The sequence below is a fragment of the Coregonus lavaretus genome (genome assembly GCF_964263955.1).
Source record: "Coregonus lavaretus genome assembly, chromosome: 25".
NCBI lineage: Eukaryota > Metazoa > Chordata > Actinopteri > Salmoniformes > Salmonidae > Coregonus > Coregonus lavaretus.
Window position 1 is genome coordinate 23695725 of NC_140012.1, and position 20810 is coordinate 23716534.

A 20810-nucleotide genomic window follows, 5' to 3' on the forward strand; every position below is an offset into this window, starting at 1 on the left:
CAGCTGCAATTTATTGGGAATAGAATAGCCTATTATCGACAGGTTCTGGAAAAATGCAAGGGATGAAAATTGTGTATTTCAATAGCCTCTGTTGCAATGCAACACAAATATGATACAATGTATCTGGTTAAATCAGAATTGCAACTGCATGCATGGTGGTAAATGATGGATATGCTATCAAATCTGAAATACCATGTTGCAACCATGTAATTAGGAATTAGAATACTTGAATAGGATCTCTATGGTTGCACCATGCAACAACATACACTATATTTACAAAAGTATGTGGACACCCCTTCAAATTAGTGGATTCGGCTATTTCAGCCACACCCGTTGCTGACAGGTGTATAAAATCGAGCACACAGCCATGCAATCTCCATAGACAAACATTGGCAATAGAATGGCCTTACTGAAGAGCTCAGTGACTTTCAATGTTGCACCGTCATTGGATGCCACTTTTCCAACAAGTCAGTTAGGTCAAATTTCTGCCCTGCTAGATCTGCCCCGGTCAACTGTTACTGCTGTTATTATGAAGTGGAAATGTCTAGGAGCAACAACGGTTCAGCCGTTGTAGGCCACACTAGCTTACAGAACGGGACCGCCGAGTGCTGAAGCGCGTAGCGTGTAAAAATTGTCTGTCCTCGGTTGCAACACTCACTACCGAGTTCCAAACTGCCTCTGGAAGCAATGTCAGCACAATAACTGTTAGTCGGGAGCTTCATGAAATGGGTTTACATGGCCGAGCAGCCACACACAAGCTTAAGATCACCATGTGCAATGCCAAGCACCGACTGGAGTGGTGTAAAGCTCACCACCATTGGACTTTGGAGCAGTGGAAAAGCATTCTCTAGAGTAATGAATCACTCTTTACCATCTGGCAATCCGACTGACAAATCTGGGTTTGGCGGAAGCCAGGAGAACGCTACCTGCCCCAATGCATAGCGCTAACTGTAAAGTTTGGTGTTTTTCATGTTTCGGGCTAGGCCCCTTAATTCCAGTGAAGGCAAATCTTAACGCTACAGCATACAATGACATTCTACACGATTCTGTGCTTCCAACTTTGTGGCCCTTTCCTGTTTCAGCATGACAATGCCCCTGTGCACAAAGCGAGGTCCATACAGAAATGGTTTGTCGAGATCGGTGTGGAAGAACTTGACTGGCCTGCACAAAGCCCTGACCTCAACCCCATCGAACACCTTTGGGATGAATTGGAATGCAGACTGCGAGCCAGGTTTAATCGCCCAACATAAGTGCCCGACCTCACTAATGCTCTTGTGGCTGAATGGAAGCAAGTCCCTGCAGAAATGTTCCAACATCTAGTGGAAAGCCTTCCCAGAAGAGTGGAGGCTGTTATAGCAGCAAAGGGGGGGACCAACTCCATATTAATGCCCATGATTTTGGAATGAGATGTTGGACGAGCAGGTGGCCACATACTTTTGGTCATGTAGTGTAGATTTATAATATAAATTGATCAGCTGTGATGGTAAAAACTGATTGTTTATTTTTTAGCTGTAAGCACAGTTCCATATCACAGAATAGTTCAAATCATACATGACTCTCTCTCTCACCCAACCTCTCTCACAGGAGGATGTTGAGGGGGGCACTGATGCGGAGGATGACGATGAAGATGATGACGAAGAGGATGAAAACGAGATGGATGATTCCTTTGGAGATGACTACTCGGCTCTTACTTTAGATGACGGACCAGGTGAGGAAAGACTGTGTTAGCGTGCTGATCTCAAGCTAATCAGGGAGCTAACGCAAGTCTTCTGGGTCCAGGCAATCACGGCTCACCAAACCACGATCCTGTCTGTAACATATTCTCATCCTCTTCCCTCCACAGCAGTGTGTGAGATGTGTGGTTTCAGTGGGACCAGAGACACCTTCTATTCCAAGACCAAGCGTTTCTGCAGCGTCTCCTGCTCCAGAGCCTACTCCTCCAACTGCAAGAAGTCCTCTATCCTGGCACGGCTGCAGGTGAGAGAGAGAAGGAAGGCCCCCCCCCCCCCCCCCCCCCCATGGGGAACATGATTGCCTCTCTGGGCAGTAGTCAGGACAACAGCTCCAGCTCTGCTGGACAGGATGGTGAGACCACTTAGAGGACTTTTCCATTTCTGGGTTTTTACACGTGTTTGATCTAAAGACTATTGTGCTTCTATAGTCGAAAAGCCACATTATTGACGAACACATACATAAACAATGTTAGTTAAAACATCACACCATTGCAGCCAGGAAGGAAAATACTCGGAATCATTTTATGTAAGTTACGAGAGGTGAAACATTTAGTTCCTCTCTCTGAGACCTCCTGTCCAGTATTATCGACCCCCTTTCCCTCTTGCTATATAGCTGCAGCAACAGGAAGCTTTGACTGGGGTGCTTACCTGGAGGAGGCAGACTCTCTCGCTGCTTCAGTGGCCTGCTTCAGACCTGTGCCTAACTCTGCACTTATCCTATCTGAACCTATTCCATAAAAAATTTGCATAGCAAAACATTTAGTATGTTAACCCCCGAGAGTCGATCTAATTAGCATAATACAAAAATCCCCATCAAAATCTGTCAATTTAAGCTAGAGAAATCTACTGCATCCGCCGATGTCGCTCTTCCGCATCTGTGGTGAAAGGTGGCAGAGCTAGAGCGGTGTTTGTTAGACCATGAGACATCCCGAAAACCGGCCTTCTCACAAACACGTCTGTAGCGTCTGAACGGTTTGGCCTACAAACTGTTATGACCCCTCTATAGAAAGATGAGACTCTCACGAACACGTACGGTAGCCAGGTACCAGTAAAAAACAAATGAATGGAAGTGTAGTGCATTCGGAATGTATTCAGACCCCTTCACTTTTTCCACATTTTGTTACATTACAGCCTTGTTCTATCCTGACTAGTCTCCCAGTCCCTGCCGCTGAAAAACATCCCCACAGCGTGATGCTGCCACCACCATGCTTCACCGTAGGGATGGTATTGGCTAGGTGATGAGCGGTGCCTGGTTTCCTCCAGACGTGACGATTGGCATTCAGGCCAAAGAGTTCAATCTTGGTTTCATCAGACCAAATAATCTTGTTTCTCATGGTCTGAGAGTCCCTTAGGTGCCTTTTGGCAAACTCCAAGCAGGCTGTCATGTGCCTTTTACTGAGGAATGGCTTCCGTCTGGCCACTCTACCATAAAGGCCTGATTGGTGGAGTGCTGCAGAGATGGTTGTCCTTCTGGAAGATTCTCCCATCTCCACAGAGGAACTCTGGAGCTCTGTCAGAGTGACCATCGGGTTCTTGGTCACCTCCCTGACCAAGGCCCTTCTCCCCCGATTGTTCGGTTTGGCCGGGCGGCCAGCTCTGGGAAGAGTCTTGGTGGTTCCAAACTTCTTCCATTTAAGAATGATGGAGGCCACTGTGTTCTTGGGGATCTTCAATGCTGCAGAATGTTTTTGGTACCCTTACCCAGATCTGTGCCTCGACACAATCCTGTCTTGGAGCTCTACAGACAATTCCTTCGACCTCATGGCTTGGTTTTTGCTCTGATATGCACTGTCAACTGTGGGACATTAAATAGACAGGTGTGTGCTTTTCCAAAACATGTCCAATCAGTTGAATTTACCACAGGTGGACTCCAATCAAGTTGTAGAAACATCTCAAGGATGATCAATGGAAAAATGTGCTAATGTAACAGGTCAAAGAATTACAGATTTTTGCAACCGTTCATTTTCTATTTTTTATTTTATTTTGTGAGTTGATTTCACCAAAATATTGTATTGTTCAGCATTTCGTGTAGTTTACAGATATTGGGAGAGTTAGTTGTGTAAGTGCGCCCTCTAGAGTGTTGGTTTGGTTATATGCGGAGTTGTCTCATGATTTTCTCAGTCTGCATTCTACTTGACTGAGAGAGGTATGTGTTCACTTCGGCGTGACAAACTTGATATACCTGTTAAAACTAAAACGTTTCAGTGCACATAGTAACTTGTATGTATATTATATGATGAGTGTACATACATTTAATCAAGCTGTGTCGTGAATTTAGCTATTTTTGAGAGTTTGAGAAATTGCTAACTTAGCTAACCTCGTGTTTTGTTTAGCTGTAAGTTATCGATCATCATTCTATCCTCTTGTGTTGAAGCCCACGTTGTTCTTTTTATGTTAGGCGGATTCTGGTCGAGGGTAGAGTTTTGAACATTTTCTCTCCTTGATGTTGAACAGGTATGTATTCCCTATATCAGGTTAAAAATATGTGTTCATTTAAAATGTTTTCATGTATTGATTAGTGTTTAATGGCACTGAAAAGCTCAAATGTGAAGGATTACATGTTGCTTCGTGCATATTACTGTATGTATTACCTATTTGAAAGATGGTTTATGTCATGTTGCACAGTATTAATGTAAAGGCTAAAAGCTCAGAGTTTTTGGCAGAGATAACATGCAATATGACACATACATAAGATATACACCAGATGCAATGTTTATTTTCCAATTATGTTGTATTTTATTCCTTGTATTTTTGAATGTGATTATACTCAGTCTGCATTCTACTCGACTGAGAGAGGCGGATTCTGGTCGAGGGTAGAGTTTTGAACATTTTCTCTCCTTGATGTTGAACAGATTGAGAGAGTTGTACACAATAAAGTGCCTTCAAGTACGCCAGTGTCTTGTCTTCAGTGCACCGGAACACAACGCAGTAGTCGGCAACGAGCAGACCGCGCCGGATATCTTCGCTTCAGATCATCGCCAGGGTGATCGCCGGTGGTTGCTGTGACGAGTAGGAACCTCTTCGGAACGTTGACAAGTATAAGGGCAAACATTAATGTGTAAATTGTAGCTCTTAATTGCTTACCTCAGCTACTTCTATCATTTTACAAAAATTTTTCATATTCACATGTTCTGGTGATTCACATATCATTACCATAGTCTATTACAACTTTCTATTTTTAAAAAAAAATGACTGATGGTAAGGATGCGCAGACACCATTTAGTGTTGGAGATGCTGCAGGGGTAAGCCTGGGGAGGGGCAGGTTTATGAGTAGGGTGGAGAGCACGCCGGTTAGGGGTGCTGGTATACTAGGCAGACCTGTACTCTCGTCCACACGCTTACGCACTGATGAATATTCCCCCGCACCACACATGCGTAGTTTAGGAGATGCTCCAGACATTGCAAGCAGCGTTAGTTCAGTGGGCCGTCCTGCATTTTCATACACTCACACCCAAACAGATGAACATTCTCCACGTCAGCCAGTGTCTAGTTCACATGTGAGTTCTGCAGACCTAGGGAGTCTCATCACACAGTTAGCTCATGAAATAGGAGAGAACATTGCTAGCCAATTACAGAGATCTGTTGGTAGTGCAGATAACCAAACCACTCCTACGCCTAGCCTGAACTTAGGATATGGACAGTCTGATTTGAACATAACAGGAGTAAAGTTAGTCATGAAGACAGATGTCAAAGAGCCGCCGTACTTCAGGGGTGATGGAACAGACAAACACACAGTGCATGAGTGGGAAGAGATTATGAGCGTTTACCTGAATAAGAGGGGTGTACACCCGCAAGAGCACTCCCAGGAGATAATGTCAAGACTAATGGGAAAGGCTAGAGACATTGTTAAAGTTACCCTGCGCAGTATGCCATCGCTGCAGCCAGCTGAGAACTCCAAGCTCGTCTTTGATATTCTGAAACAACATTTCAGTGAGTTAACCTACTCCTCTATGCCTTTAGCAGATTTCTATAACACACTTCCTCTGGCCGGAGAAAGTCCCATGGACTATTGGATACGCTTGAACAAGGCTGTGGATGTCGCAGATGAGTGTCTGAGAAGGCAGGGGCGAAACATTGAGGACCCCTCTCACGAAGTCACAATGATGCTGGTGAAACACTGTCCCGACCCCGCTCTTGCAAGTGTCCTAAAGTGCAAAACAGCTGAAAAGTGGACAGCAAATGAGATTCAGGAACACCTCGTTGAACATCAGAGAGAGGCTAGAACAATGTGTCAAGCCAAATCTTATCGGCCAAAGAACATTGGTGCACATGCTCAGGCATTAACCACAGAGACAGTCGCTGCTGAAAACCCAACAGACCTTACTGGTTACCCAAAGGCAATGGGGCTTCCATCCTCTCCTCAGACAGAGAGCATCTGCATGCAGTCTCTCATTGGCTTGCTGAACCGTGTGCTAGAGCAGACGGCACACACAACAGCAGTCGTGCCACCAAGCAGGGGGCCAGCAGCCATTGTTCAGAGTAGATGTAAAGTCTGTCAGTCTGCCGAACATTCAACTACTGCACACTGTAGACAGGCGAACCTCTGTATGGGCTGTTACAAGCCCGGCCACTGGAAGAGAGAATGCCAACAGCGCCGGCCAAGAATTAACGCTCAGCCACAGTTAGCGCACACACCACCTAACTCTGAGCAAGGTGGAGCCAGTTTAAACTAGATAGCTCACATACGGAAAGGGGATGTGTGAGCGTTGAAGATTCAACCCTTGAAGAAAGTGAAGAATTGAAGGAGATGTATGTCAATGTCTGTAAAGCAATGTCTGATAATTGCACGGTAATTGTTCAGAATATTCACAGAGTTGAGACGTTCAGTGAGTTATTTCACGCACCGGTGACAGTTAATGGCTGTGCTCAGTTGCAAGGGCTCCTCGATACAGGCTCAATGGCCTGCACGATAAGTGAAGAGGCAGAGCAGAGACTACTATCGGATAGCGTCTTGACCCCACATCAAGAACTCTCACAGCATATCATCCTTGTTGGCTGTGGAGGAGTACAAGTGCGCCCCAAGTGCATGTATGACATGGAACTAAGTCTGTATGGGGTAAAGTGCATGGTCCCAGTTCTGGTGATCACTGGTCAGAAAGACGACATAATAGTAGGCACCAACATGTTGAAACGTGTACTGCATCAGCTGAAAAACGAGAACAGTTATTGGACACTTATCTCGAGCAACACAAAAGGGTCTCCAGATGGCGAACAGTTTCTAGAAATGATGACCAGTCTCACAAGATGGAGGGGTGAAGATGTCCCAGGAAAAGTAGGGACAGTGAAGCTAACTCAGGCGGTGACTCTCCTTCCCAAACAAGAGTACCTGCTGTGGGGAAGACTGCCAAGTAATATACCCAAGTCACCTGGGAGTACAGTTATGGTGGAGCCTACAACCTCCAGGTGTGTGCCTCGGGGCATTATGGTGGGGAGAGTGGTAACACCGCTATGGAGAGATGGCTGGACTCCCATGAAAATCACTAATATCTCAGACAAACCACTCACACTGAAAAGGAACAGCAAGCTTGCAGACGTCTCTACTTGTGTTGCAGCTGAAGATCTCACACTGTTCCAGGGTTCCTGTCAGAGTGATGCTGGCTCTGTTGGAGTGACTCATGTGAAACAGGACGACAACGGTGACCTGAAAGACAGACTGCAGAAGTCTGGTCTAGGAAATGTCGACATTGATCATTGTGAAGCGAGCCCCTCCACCAAGCTCCAACTTGTGACATTGCTGGAGAAATATCAGGATATATTTTCAAAGCATAATCTTGACTGTGGAGAAGCCAAGGGCTTTGCCCATAGGATCCGCCTCACTGACGACCGTCCCTTCCGTCTTCCATATCGCAGAGTGCCGCCAGCCCACTATCAAAAGCTGCGCCAAGTTCTCACCGAGATGGAGGAACAGGAAATCATACGGAAATCAATGAGTGAATATGCTTCTCCACTCGTGATGGTTTGGAAGAAAAATGGCGACCTCCGGATATGCACAGACTTTCGATGGCTGAATGCAAGAACTATCAAGGATGCTCATCCTTTTCCCCATCAATCGGACTGCTTGGCTGCCCTTGGCGGTAATGCTGTCTTCAGCACCATGGACCTCACGTCTGGATTTTATAACTTGCCCATGCATGAGGAGGACAAAAAGTATACCGCCTTCACAACACCATTAGGCCTGCACGAGTATAACAGAATGCCACAGGGGCTTTGCAACAGTCCAGTGTCCTTCATGAGGATGATGCTGAGTATCTTTGGCGATCTTAACTTCAGCAGTCTCTTGTGCTACCTAGATGATCTCTTGATATTTGCCCCCAATGAACAGCAGGCCCTCAGCAGATTAGAGGTTGTTTTCCAGAGGCTACGGGAGCACAATCTAAAGTTGAGTCCAAAAAAATGCCATCTGTTGCGGAGATCTGTGAAGTTTCTCGGACACATCGTTGACAGTGACGGTGTTGCTGTTGACCCAGAGAAGGTCGAAGTCATCACCAAAATGTCAAAGAGGGACTTGATGGAAGATGATGGCTGCACTCCTTCAGTTCGCAGAGTGAAGTCGTTCCTGGGGATGGTATTTTATTACCAACACTACATACCAAATTGCTCCTCCATCGCAAAACCCCTGTTTGCTCTCACAGCTGGCCAGAAACGGAGAGGAAAGGCCGGGAAGTACAGTCAGAATGCGGGAGTCTACAGAAAGCTCAAACCTGCGGATTGGACCCTTGACTGCGATTCCGCTTTCGCCGGCCTTAAGGGGAAGGTCCTGAATTGTGTGGTCCTTAGCCATCCAGACTTTTCTAAGCCCTTGGTTCTGTCCATTGATGCGTCTCTTGATGGCCTTGGGGCAGTTCTGTCCCAGATACCAGAAGGAGAAACGAAGGCACGCCCGATCGCCTTTGCCAGCAAGACCCTTACTGGCTCACAAAAGAGGTATCCTGCTCACCGACTGGAGTTCTTGGCGCTCAAATGGAGTGTTTGTGAAAAATTCAGCCACTGGTTGAAAGGCCACACTTTTACAGTATGGACCGACAATAATCCTTTGACCTATATAATGACCAAACCAAAACTTGACGCTTGCGAACAGAGGTGGGTGGCAAAGCTTTCCCCCTACACCTTCAGTATCAAACACATTCCTGGGGTAAAGAACATTGTGGCAGATGCCCTGAGTAGAGATCCGTTTGCTAAATCAGTGAGCCAAAGGTTGATCAGTGAGCCCTATGGAAGTCTTTTGGCCGAGGCGGAGGGAACCAAAGAGGAGAAAGTCCAAGATCTATTCCGGAGTAAGACCCAGTGTCTCCAGGCACATGATGCAGGGTGCTGTGTAACTATGGACCCCACTCAAGACAGGCTGGCCGGCAGTCAAGAACCCTCTCATGTGAAATCTGCTTGTGAAGCTCATGTAGAGTGGGAAAGGGGAGCAGAGATAAGAGCAACACAGTTTCTCAATGCTCTTCCCCAGGCGGTGCCCTCAGAACAAGACACACTTCCAGCCCTCTCCATCGGCGAGCTGAGAAAAATAGATCCAGTTATCAGGGAAGTCCTGCCACTCATTCAGAGGGGTGAGCCACCACCTAGGCGAGGGAGGAGGAGGTTAGCTCTTACGACCCAGACACTGTGCAAGCAGTGGCATCATCTAAAAGTCCAGGACGGAGTCCTATATAGGGTAACCAAAGACCCATTAAGCAGAGAGAAGAGGTATCAGTTTGTGCTGCCTGCTAGCTTGAAGGCCAAAGCTCTCGCTGGTGTGCATGATTTCGCTGGGCATCAAGGGCAGGCTAGAACAGCACACCTCGCCCGACAGCGTTTCTTCTGGCCGCAAATGGGAAGAGACATCAAGGAATATGTGAAATGCTGCTAACGCTGTATCCTTGCAAAGACCCCTGAACCAGCTGCCCGAGCTCCCTTGGAGAGCATTCGCACTTCGGCACCCATGGAGCTGGTGTGCATTGATTTTTGGAGTGCTGAGGACTGTAAGCAAAGATCTGTCGATGTGTTAGTCATAACAGACCACTTTACAAAATTGGCTCATGCCTTTCCCTGCATAAGCCAAACTGCAAAGCAAATAGCAAAGAAGTTATGGGATAACGTATTCTGCATCTACGGTTTCCAAGAGCGAATACATTCTGATCAAGGGGCCAATTTTGAAAGCAAACTCATAGCTGAACTCCTCAGCCTCACAGGGATTATGAAAACACACACAACAGCATACCATCCCATGGGAAATGGGCAAACCGAAAGGTTCAATAGGACACTTGGCAGTATGTTGCGTGCCCTACCCCTGACAGCTAAGCAACACTGGGTCCAACAGATACAGACTTTGACTTTTGCGTATAATGCCACCACTCATGAAACAACTGGATATCCTCCATTCTATTTGATGTATGGTCGAGTCCCCAGACTCCCAGTAGACATGGTCTTCAAACAAGTCTTGAGGGATCCAGTCGTGGTGAATTATAAGACCTATGCAGAGAAACTGATGGCGAACCTCCATGTGGCTGCCGACATAGCTCAGCAGCATGCGAGGAAAGGACAGCAACATCAAGCTGATGGCTACAACAAGAGAGTTCGTGGAACCCACTTGAACGTTGGCGACCGAGTTTTGTTAGCTAATAAAGCAGAGAGAGGGAAGAGGAAGTTAGCGGATAAGTGGGAAGCCACTATGTATACCATCATAGACCGGAACCCTCAGACTCACGTTTACAAAGTCAGAGACGAAAGTGGGAAAACAAAAGTTGTTCATCGGAATTTGATGTTGGACGTGAGCTTCTTGCCCATGCCAGAACTAAGCGATGAAGAGATGAATGGAGCTGCCTCGGATGTGGCCAGTGAGTTTCAGCCTCCTTCTGTTGATGCTTTGAGTGGCCTAGCAGTAGATGCTTCTGAGGACCGTACATGTTCGTGGTTAAACGCATCCTCTGAGTCTATTGGAGAAGCTGATGAGTCTGAGATGGAGAAGGAGATGCCCCACTCTCTGTCCAGGAAGTCTGTTCAACTGACACCCACGAGAGCCCAGTCTAAAGAGGTCAGAGGCCAAGGGGAAAATGAATACTCACCTGTGAGAGACTTGTCGGATTCCAGTGACCCCCCTGATTTGCACATGACTGACACTGACTCTGTTGCCCCAATTGATGTTCCTGACTTAGATGAGACAGGGTCTTCGGACGTCAATTCACCTGTTACACTGATTGATAGTCAGATACCCTCCCAAGTACAAGGGTTTGAAAGTCAGGTTGTCAGAACACGTACTGGCAGGGTTGTTAAGGCAGTCGATCGCTTGATAGAGAACATGGTGCAAAAACCACTCACCAAGGGTTTTGTTACAGGAGTCAGAAGGTCACTGTCTTTCCGTTCTTTATTTTAGATACATTTTTGAGATTAAGATATTTTTCTTTATTACCAGTAGTATGACCTGGGTCATGAGATGTTCATATTGGAGGGAAAGTGTTCCAAGATTTCATATGGTGTATAAGGCATCATATTCACTAGAAGGGGCAGTAGCCTGATCAACTGCTGTTTTCTTTTAACTTACTTTGTAAGTAGCTTTATACGCTGCATATGGGAAATGGAGTCCCAGGGCTATCTTGGACCAAGTGGACAAGAGTTTTATTCTATATGGTTTTGGTTATTTTCCACCCTCGACGTGCGAAGGATTTTGGTGAAATTAAAGAGGGGTGAATGTAACAGGTCAAAGAATTACAGATTTTTGCAACCGTTCATTTTCTATTTTTTATTTTATTTTGTGAGTTGATTTCACCAAAATATTGTATTGTTCAGCATTTCGTGTAGTTTACAGATATTGGGAGAGTTAGTTGTGTAAGTGCGCCCTCTAGAGTGTTGGTTTGGTTATATGCGGAGTTGTCTCATGATTTTCTCAGTCTGCATTCTACTCGACTGAGAGAGGTATGTGTTCACTTCGGCGTGACATAAACTTGATATACCTGTTAAAACTAAAACATTTCAGTGCACATAGTAACTTGTATGTATATTATATGATGAGTGTACATACATTTAATCAAGCTGTGTCGTGAATTTAGCTATTTTTGAGAGTTTGAGAAATTGCTAACTTAGCTAACCTCGTGTTTTGTTTAGCTGTAAGTTATCGATCGTCATTCTATCCTCTTGTGTTGAAGCCCACGTTGTTCTTTTTATGTTAGGCGGATTCTGGTCGAGGGTAGAGTTTTGAACATTTTCTCTCCTTGATGTTGAACAGGTATGTATTCCCTATATCAGGTTAAAAATATGTGTTCATTTAAAATGTTTTCATGTATTGATTAGTGTTTAATGGCACTGAAAAGCTCAAATGTGAAGGATTACATGTTGCTTCGTGCATATTACTGTATGTATTACCTATTTGAAAGATGGTTTATTTAATGTTGCACAGTATTAATGTAAAGGCTAAAAGCTCAGAGTTTTTGGCAGAGATAACATGCAATATGACACATACATAAGATATACACCAGATGCGATGTTTATTTTCCAATTATGTTGTATTTTATTCCTTGTATTTTTGAATGTGATTATACTCAGTCTGCATTCTACTCGACTGAGAGAGGCGGATTCTGGTCGAGGGTAGAGTTTTGAACATTTTCTCTCCTTGATGTTGAACAGATTGAGAGAGTTGTACACAATAAAGTGCCTTCAAGTACGCCAGTGTCTTGTCTTCAGTGCACCGGAACACAACGCAGTAGTCGGCAACGAGCAGACCGCGCCGGCTACACTAACATTTCTCAAAACCTGTTTTCGCTTTGTCATTATGGGGTATTGTGTGTAGATTGATTTTTTTTTTATTGAATCCATTTTAGAATAAGGCTGGAACGTAACAAAATGTGGAAAAAGGGAAGGGGTCTGAGTACTTTCTGAATGCACTGTATTATTGAGATCAATCTTTTTGGGAGCCAAGATGATTGATTTATAAATCCCATCATTGGATGGTTCGGTAGTTGGGTTTTGCAAGGGGCTCCATAGGCCAGCATAGTTGACCAAAGTTGTAAAAAAAAAAAAAAAAGGAGTTGCATGGTGTCTTTCAAATCTTGGAATGTTCTCAAGCCATTACTGTCCATGATATCGGCAAGGATATGGATTCCGCATATGGGCCATTGGGGGGATGCAAAAGGCCGCCCTCCAGATCGCAAGGCATTATTGTGAAATATTGGAGTATGGGCATGCCATTTTGATTCCCAGTTACTTTGTTGGGCTCCCGAGTGGCGCAGCAGTCTAAGGTGCTGCATCTCAGTGCTTGAGGCGTCACTACAGACCCCCTGGTTCGATTCCAGGGTTTGGCCGGTGTAGGCCGTCATTGTAAATAAGAATTTGTTCTTAACTGACTTGCCTAGTTAAAATAAATAAAATACACTGTTTTAAAATCTTGTGCCAAATAGAGATTGTGTGACCAGAAATAGGACCAAAGCATAGTTTACATTGTTTAACAGATATATCATGATGAAATTACATTTGTATGCAATTCAGTACAAAATGTTTGCCATCAGATATCTTATAATAGCTTCCATACTCACCGAAAATGACATTTGGTAGCTACTAGCTATGCTTGTATAACTTTATGAGCTGGATTTGCCTGTCTTTGCAATTTCTTTGTTATTTTTCGTATATTAGCATTTAGCTAACAGCGTCTATGTGATTTCGCTATTAGTTTGTGCTAATTTCGCTAACATTCTGGAAAAGAATGAGACCCAATTGTATTTTCTTGCGTTTATGGCGCCCCCTTGTGTGCTATGCCGGTAATACTGTCTATCCCAGTATGAGTTAAGGACGGCATGACAATATTGAAAATCTGGATACAGCCCAAGGCTAGATGTTAGTTATCTACTAAGGTCGGATTGAATTGATTTGAGCATTCTGTTAAAGTTTCTGGCAATGGTTTTATCTAAGGAAGGAAATATACAGTACCAGTCAACAGTTTGGATACACCTAATAATAATATAATAATAAGATGCCATTTAGCAGACACTTTTATCCAAAGCGACTTACAGTCATGTGTGCATAAATTTTTACGTATGGGTGGTCCCAGGGATCGAACCCACTACCCTGGCGTTACAAGCGCCGTGCTCTACCAATTGAGCTACAGAGGACCACTCATACAAGGGTTTTTCTTTATTCTTTCTACATTGTAGAATAATAGTGAAGACATCAAAACTATGAAATAACACATATGGAATCATGTAGTAACCAAAAAAGTGTTAAACAAATCAAAATACATTTTAGATTTCAGATTCTTCAAAGTAGCCACCCTTTGCCTTGATGACAGCTTTGCACACTCTTGGCATTCTCTCGACCAGCTTCACCTGGAATGCTTTTCCAACAGTCTTGAAAGAGTTCCCATATATGCTGAGCACTTGTTGGTTGCTTATCCTTCACTCTGCGGTCCAACTCATCGCAAACCATCTAAATTGGGTTGAGGTCGGGTGATTGTGGAGGCAAGGTCATCTGATGCAGCACTCCATCACTCTCCTTCTTGGTCAAATAGCCCTTACACAGCCTGGAGGTGTGTTTTGGGTCATTGTCCTGTTGAAAAACAAATGATAGTCCCACTAAGTGCAAACAAGATGGGATGGCATATCGCTGCAGAATGCTGTGGTAGCCATGCTGGTTAAGTGTGCCTTGAATTCTAAATAAATCACAGACAGTGTCACCAGCAAAGCACCCCCACACCCCCACACCATCACACCTACTCCTCCATGCTTCACCGTGGGAACCACACATGCAGAGATCATCCGTTCACTTACTCTGTGTCTCACAACGATACGGCGGTTGTAACCAAAAATCTCAAATTTGGACACATCAGCCCGAAGGACAGATTTCCACCGGTCTAATGTCCATTGCTCGTGTTTCTTGGCCCAAGCGAGTCTCTTCTTCTATTGGTGTCCTTTAGTAGTAGTTTCTTTGCAGCAATTCGACCATGAAGGCCTGATTCACGCAGTCTCCTCTGAACAGTTGATGTTGAGATGTGTCTGTTACTTGAACTCTGTGAAGCATTTATTTGGGCTGCAATTTCTGAGGCTGGTAACTCTAATGAACTTATCCTCTGCAGCAGAGGTAACTCTGGGTCTTCCTTTCCTGTGGCGGTCCTCATAAGAACCAGTTTCATCATAGCACTTGATGCTTTTTGCAACTGCACTTGAAGAAACTTTCAAAGTTCTTGAAATATTCCAGATTGACTGACCTTCATGTCTTAAAGTAATGATGGACTGTCGTTTCTCTTTGCTTATTTGAGCTTGCCATAATATGGACTTGGTCTTTTACCAAATAGGCTTATCTTCTGTATACCCCCCCTACCTTGTCACAACACAACTGATTGGCTCAAACGCATTAACAAGGCACACCAGTTAATTGAAATGCATTCCAGGTGACTACCTCATGAAGCTGGTTGAGAGAATGCCAAGCGTGTGCAACGCTGTCATCAGCGCAAAGGGTGGCTACTTTGAAGAATCTCAAATATAATATATAAGTATATTTTGATTTGTTTTAACACTTTTTTTGGTTACTACATGATTCCATGTGTTATTTCATAGTTTTGATGTCTTCACTATTATTCTACAATGTAGAAAATAGTAAAAATAAAGAAAAACCCTGGAATGAGTAGGTGTTCTAAACCTTTGACTGGTACTGTATATATATATATATATATATATATATATATATATTCCCAAATATTTTAAATGGGAAACGATTGGGATTCCATAAATAGAGAAAGAGTCCTTCATCGGGGTCTTGAGAGGCAGTAGGGTAGATATGGTTAGATTTATTTTAGAACTTCAGATGGAGCTGAATTTGCTAATGATCTTCAAAGCATTTGGGAGGGATTGAGATACATTGTCCATATAAAGTAAGATATCATTGGCGTATAATGAGATGACGCAATCCATAGAATTGAGAGATGTTGTGTAATTCCTTTCGATTGTCAAATTGCCTGGGCCAGGTGCTCCATAGACAATAAAAATAGCGGAGGTGAGATGGGATCATCTTGCCTGCTTTAATTGTGCTCCTAGATTTATTTGTGTGTTTCTACATTTCTACTTTAGGAGCAAATCATGTACTCCCTGTAAAAAAAATGTCAGCGTAGAGCCCTGAACTCAGGGCCGTAACTACATATGAGGACACCGAGGTCCGGACTTCCGTAATTTCTTCTAATAAAAAATAAAATAATAATAGTATTATTTTGGAACTCAGTTGGGGTCTCACCTTTCTGTTGAGTTAGAATAGTAGAATACACAAGGTCCAATTTCGAAACTTAGTTGTGAATCAGCAGTTTTCCTCTTGTTATATGTCACTGACAGTCGCTCAATTTGCCCATGTCAGTAAAAAAATGTAGATTTGTAAATTATTTTATTAGTCACACTCACTCAGATATCATATTAACATGGCACAAGTCATGCCAAAATGGCTTATGCCATAGCTTTAAAACTGCACAAATGTTTCCCCACCCCATGGCAAAATGTGTAAAATTGCAGGAAATTAGCTGTAAAACGGTTCTGTAAAGCAAACTCATTTGTTTACTTTTTGTTAATAAATTATGTTTCTGCTAACAGATCCCTCTGTACTTATTCAATTATGTCCAGACCAGCAATAAAACTCAGACCCTGGTTAAGGCCCTGCCTGAACTATAATAATAAATAAGCTGTATCACTCAGCATTTTGTGGCAGGGCAGGCACATTGCTGATTATTGATCAATCAGCTGTTGATCTGTTTTTAGTATTGTATCATGTATCTGAATGATTTCTTTGAACATACATTGGTTAAAAGATGCAGGTCACAAACATTAAATTAAGCAATATACCACATTACTTCATACTAGTAATACATTTCTTGTTTTGAAACATTACAATGCATGCTCATCCGTTTTTTATTAAATTTTTTGTGTAATTATAGAGGAAACATATTTTGGCTGGTAAAAATTCTGAGTGGCTGGTAGATTTTTTAATCTACCTGTCACAGTGGCTGGTGGACCAAAAAGTTAATTTCCCACCCTGATCCCAACGCTGCAGGTGCCGCTATGTGCCCAGTGGGATGACATCACAGTGGGGTTAAAGGTGGAGGTCCTGAATACCAGTGCCATCCTGCCTAGTAAGGTTTACTGGATCGCCAGCATCATCCAACTTGCAGGTCAGCCAAATACACTGAAACTGACTGATGGCACATCTGAAATGGCACCCTTTCCCATTATAGTGCACAACTTTTGAGTGCACTATACAGGGAATAAGGTTCCATTCAGGAATCATACTGAGACCTCAAACCTGATATGTTTCTTGTCAAGTACTGTATGTTACAGTTTACCTCTCTCTGGTCTAACGCTTCCTCCCTCTGTTTTCCAGGCTACAAAGCTCGGTTGAGGTATGAGGGCTTTGAGGAGGACAGTAGCCAGGACTTCTGGTGCAGCCTGGGCTCTGGAGACATGTACCCCATCGGATGGGTGCCAAGACCGGCAAGCTGCTGGTGCCACCACAGGGTGAGTGACCTCCACAATATAGAGTACTATAGGTATTAAAATTTTAGGTGAAATGTCTGTTAAAAAAATAATGATATATATATATATATACACTGCTCAAAAAATAAAGGGAACACTTAAACAACACAATGTAACTCCAAGTCAATCACACTTCTGTGAAATCAAACTGTCCACTTAGGAAGCAACACTGATTGACAATACATTTCACATGCTGTTGTGCAAATGGAATAGACAACAGGTGGAAATTATAGGCAATTAGCAAGACACCCCCAATAAAGGACTGGTTTTGCAGGTGGTGACCACAGACCACTTCTCAGTTCCTATGCTTCCTGGCTGATGTTTTGGTCACTTTTGAATGCTGGCGGTGCTTTCACTCTAGTGGTAGCATGAGACGGAGTCTACAACCCACACAAGTGGCTCAGGTAGTGCAGCTCATCCAGGATGGCACATCAATGCGAGCTGTGGCAAGGTGGTTTGCTGTGTCTGTCAGCGTAGTGTCCAGAGCATGGAGGCGCTACCAGGAGACAGGCCAGTACATCAGGAGACGTGGAGGAGGCCGTAGGAGGGCAACAACCCAGCAGCAGGACCGCTACCTCCGCCTTTGTGCAAGGAGGAGCAGGAGGAGCACTGCCAGAGCCCTGCAAAATGACCTCCAGCAGGCCACAAATGTGCATGTGTCTGCTCAAACGGTCAGAAACAGACTCCATGAGGGTGGTATGAGGGCCCGACGTCCACAGGTGGTGGTTGTGCTTACAGCCCAACACCGTGCAGGACGTTTGGCATTTGCCAGAGAACACCAAGATTGGCAAATTCGCCACTGGCGTCCTGTGCTCTTCACAGATGAAAGCAGGGTCACACTGAGCACGTGACAGAGTCTGGAGACGCCGTGGAGAACGTCTGCTGCCTGCAACATCCTCCAGCATGACCGGTTTGGCGGTGGGTCAGTCATGGTGTGGGGTGGCATTTCTTTGGGGGGCCGCACAGCCCTCCATGTGCTCGCCAGAGGTAGCCTGACTGCCATTAGGTACCGAGATGAGATCCTCAGACCCCTTGTGAGACCATATGCTGGTGCGGTTGGTCCTGGGTTCCTCCTAATGCAAGACAATGCTAGACCTCATGTGGCTGGAGTGTGTCAGCAGTTCCTGCAAGAGGAAGGCATTGATGCTATGGACTGGCCTGCCCGTTCCCCAGACCAGCACATCTGGGACATGTCTCGCTCCATCCACCAACGCCACGTTGCACCACAGACTGTCCAGGAGTTGGCGGATGCTTTAGTCACATCAAAGTTGAATCAGCCTGTAGTGCGGTTTTCCACTTTAATTTTGAGGGTGACTCCAAATCCAGACCTCCATGGGTTGATCAATTTGATTTCCATTGATAATTTTGGTGTGATTTTGTTGTCAGCACATTCAACTATGTAAATAAAAAAGTATTTAATAAGATTATTTCATTCATTCAGATCTAGGATGTGTTATTTTAGTGTTCCCTTTATTTTTTTGCGCATGTGGGGAACGAGCCAGCTTTTTTAAAGCAGTATCTGAAGAGGTGTAATAATTATAAGAACATGATGGAAATTTGGAATTTTTGCTAGTTTATCAATATATTGGTTGTGTCCCCTTTCTAGCTGTGCACCAGAACATCCCAGACTGGAAGGAGTACCTGATGAACTGGCTGGTTGGAGCCAGAACTCTTTTGTGACAAACATACTGCCTTTTCTCTGTGATAGAACCAACATCTTCCACCGCTGCCCCTAATGACCCTCCCTTCTTGCTGCCTGTGTCTCTCCTCTCTCTCTCTCACTCACTCACTCACTACCACACACACACACAGCTGGCAGAGAGTATGAAGTGTCCGTTCCGTACTGGGATGCATGTGAGGTGGTGGACCGGACTCTGGTGAGCCGGATGCGGCTGGCGGTGGTGGACACTGTGACCGGGGGCCGCCTCAAACTTGTCTATGATGACAGGGAGCAGGAGGCCCAAGGGGAGCCCCTCTCTGACTTCTGGTGCCATATGTGGAGTCCCCTACTGCACCCAGTGGACTGGTCCATTAAAGTGGGCCATGTCATCAAACCAACTGGTACGGGATTAAACCAACCCGTACACAGTGTTTTTTTTTTGTTTCAATGTTGATCAAGTTGAAGGTTGATGATATTTTTCCCCAGATGTTGACGACGCATCATTCTGTAAGGTGTACTGTGACAGCGGCCCCATGCTGTTTTAGAAAGTCAGTGTATAGACTGATCAGATTAATCAATATCTATCTATAGATGACATTTTGGCATGACAACAAACTTACACCAGTGGAGTCGGCCAAAGAAGCACAAATAGAGCACAGTGTTTCTGCATGCCACAAATGTTTGTTTCATGACTGTAAACCTTTCATAGCACCGCTATGCCTAACTATGACCCCCCCATAGCCCAGGACTATGTACATGGAAGGAGGCTTCTTTGTGGTGGGCATGAAGCTGGAGGCCATTAACCCTCTAAACCTGGGCAACATCTGTGTGGCCACTATACACAAGGTAACAGGAGTTCGCTATAATGGCTACTTCTAGCTAGCAGACTAGTGATTCAACCTGATGAAACAGGTCTCTTTCTCTCTCAGGTGCTGTTGGATGGCTACCTCATGGTGGGCATTGATGGCACAGATGTGTCAGGTGATGGGTCTGACTGGTTCTGCTACCACGCTTCCTCCCATGCCATTCTACCCAAGGGATACTGCCAAAATCACAACATACAGCTCACCACTCCCTGGTAATATCATACTCTCTCTCCCCTACTTTCTCGCTCTCTTCCTATTTCTTGTTGCTCTGGTTTACTTTTTGGGGCAAACACCACCTGCTTGGTGAATATATGATAAGAATGAAGTGAGTGGTTCCCCATGCTGTGTCATATCCCTTACACCAGTGGGATATTCATCTTCTCCACCAGGCTATGACTGGAAAATCTTCACCTGGGCCAAATACCTGGAGGAGAATGGAACCATAGCAGCACCAGTATGGCTCTTCAACACGGTAACAGCGCTTTTTACCTACCAAGTATCATACAGGTGCCCAGCTTACAGTATTTTGGCTTATTCGTACTCAAAGAGAGGTTTGGGAAACACTATTCTAATTCTGCATCTATGGTGTGCGTGTGTTCTACAGGACAGCTCGGGTCACGGCTTTGCTCAGAACATTAAGTTGGAGGCAGTGGACCTGGTGTGCGTGGCCACCGTGAGGCGCTGTGTGGGCTGGCTGCTGCACTTTGATGGCTGGGAGCCAGACTTTGACCTGTGGGTGGACATCCAGTCACCAGATATCTACCTTGTGGGCTGGTGTGAGGTCACCGGATACAAGCTCCAGCTACCCACTGGACCAGGTAAGAACTGAGGGATGTGTGGAGAAACACGCATACGAGCACATGCACGCACACACAGGCCCCACTATTTGCTGTTATATTGACATTTTGACATTTTGGCATTTTGGCATGACAACAAACTTACACCAGTGGAGTCGGCCAAAGAAGCACAAATAGAGCACAGTGTTTCTGCATGCCACAAATGTTTGTTTCATGACTGTAAACCTTTCATAGCACCGCTATGCCTAACTATGACCCCCCCATAGCCCAGGACTATGTAC

The 20810-nt window shown here is 44.7% G+C and overlaps 1 pseudogene across 1 annotated transcript; it reads left to right on the forward strand.

The window, feature by feature from the left end:
* Positions 1–540: 540 nt before the first annotated feature.
* Positions 541–20561, forward strand: LOC311100568 (lethal(3)malignant brain tumor-like protein 2; annotated as a pseudogene). The gene is made up of 13 exons: positions 541–570; positions 1585–1708; positions 1844–2085; positions 2347–2429; positions 16728–16845; positions 17055–17188; positions 18813–18882; positions 19000–19267; positions 19353–19414; positions 19608–19712; positions 19796–19944; positions 20122–20204; positions 20337–20561. The product of its transcript is annotated as a lethal(3)malignant brain tumor-like protein 2 (transcript).
* Positions 20562–20810: the final 249 nt, after the last annotated feature.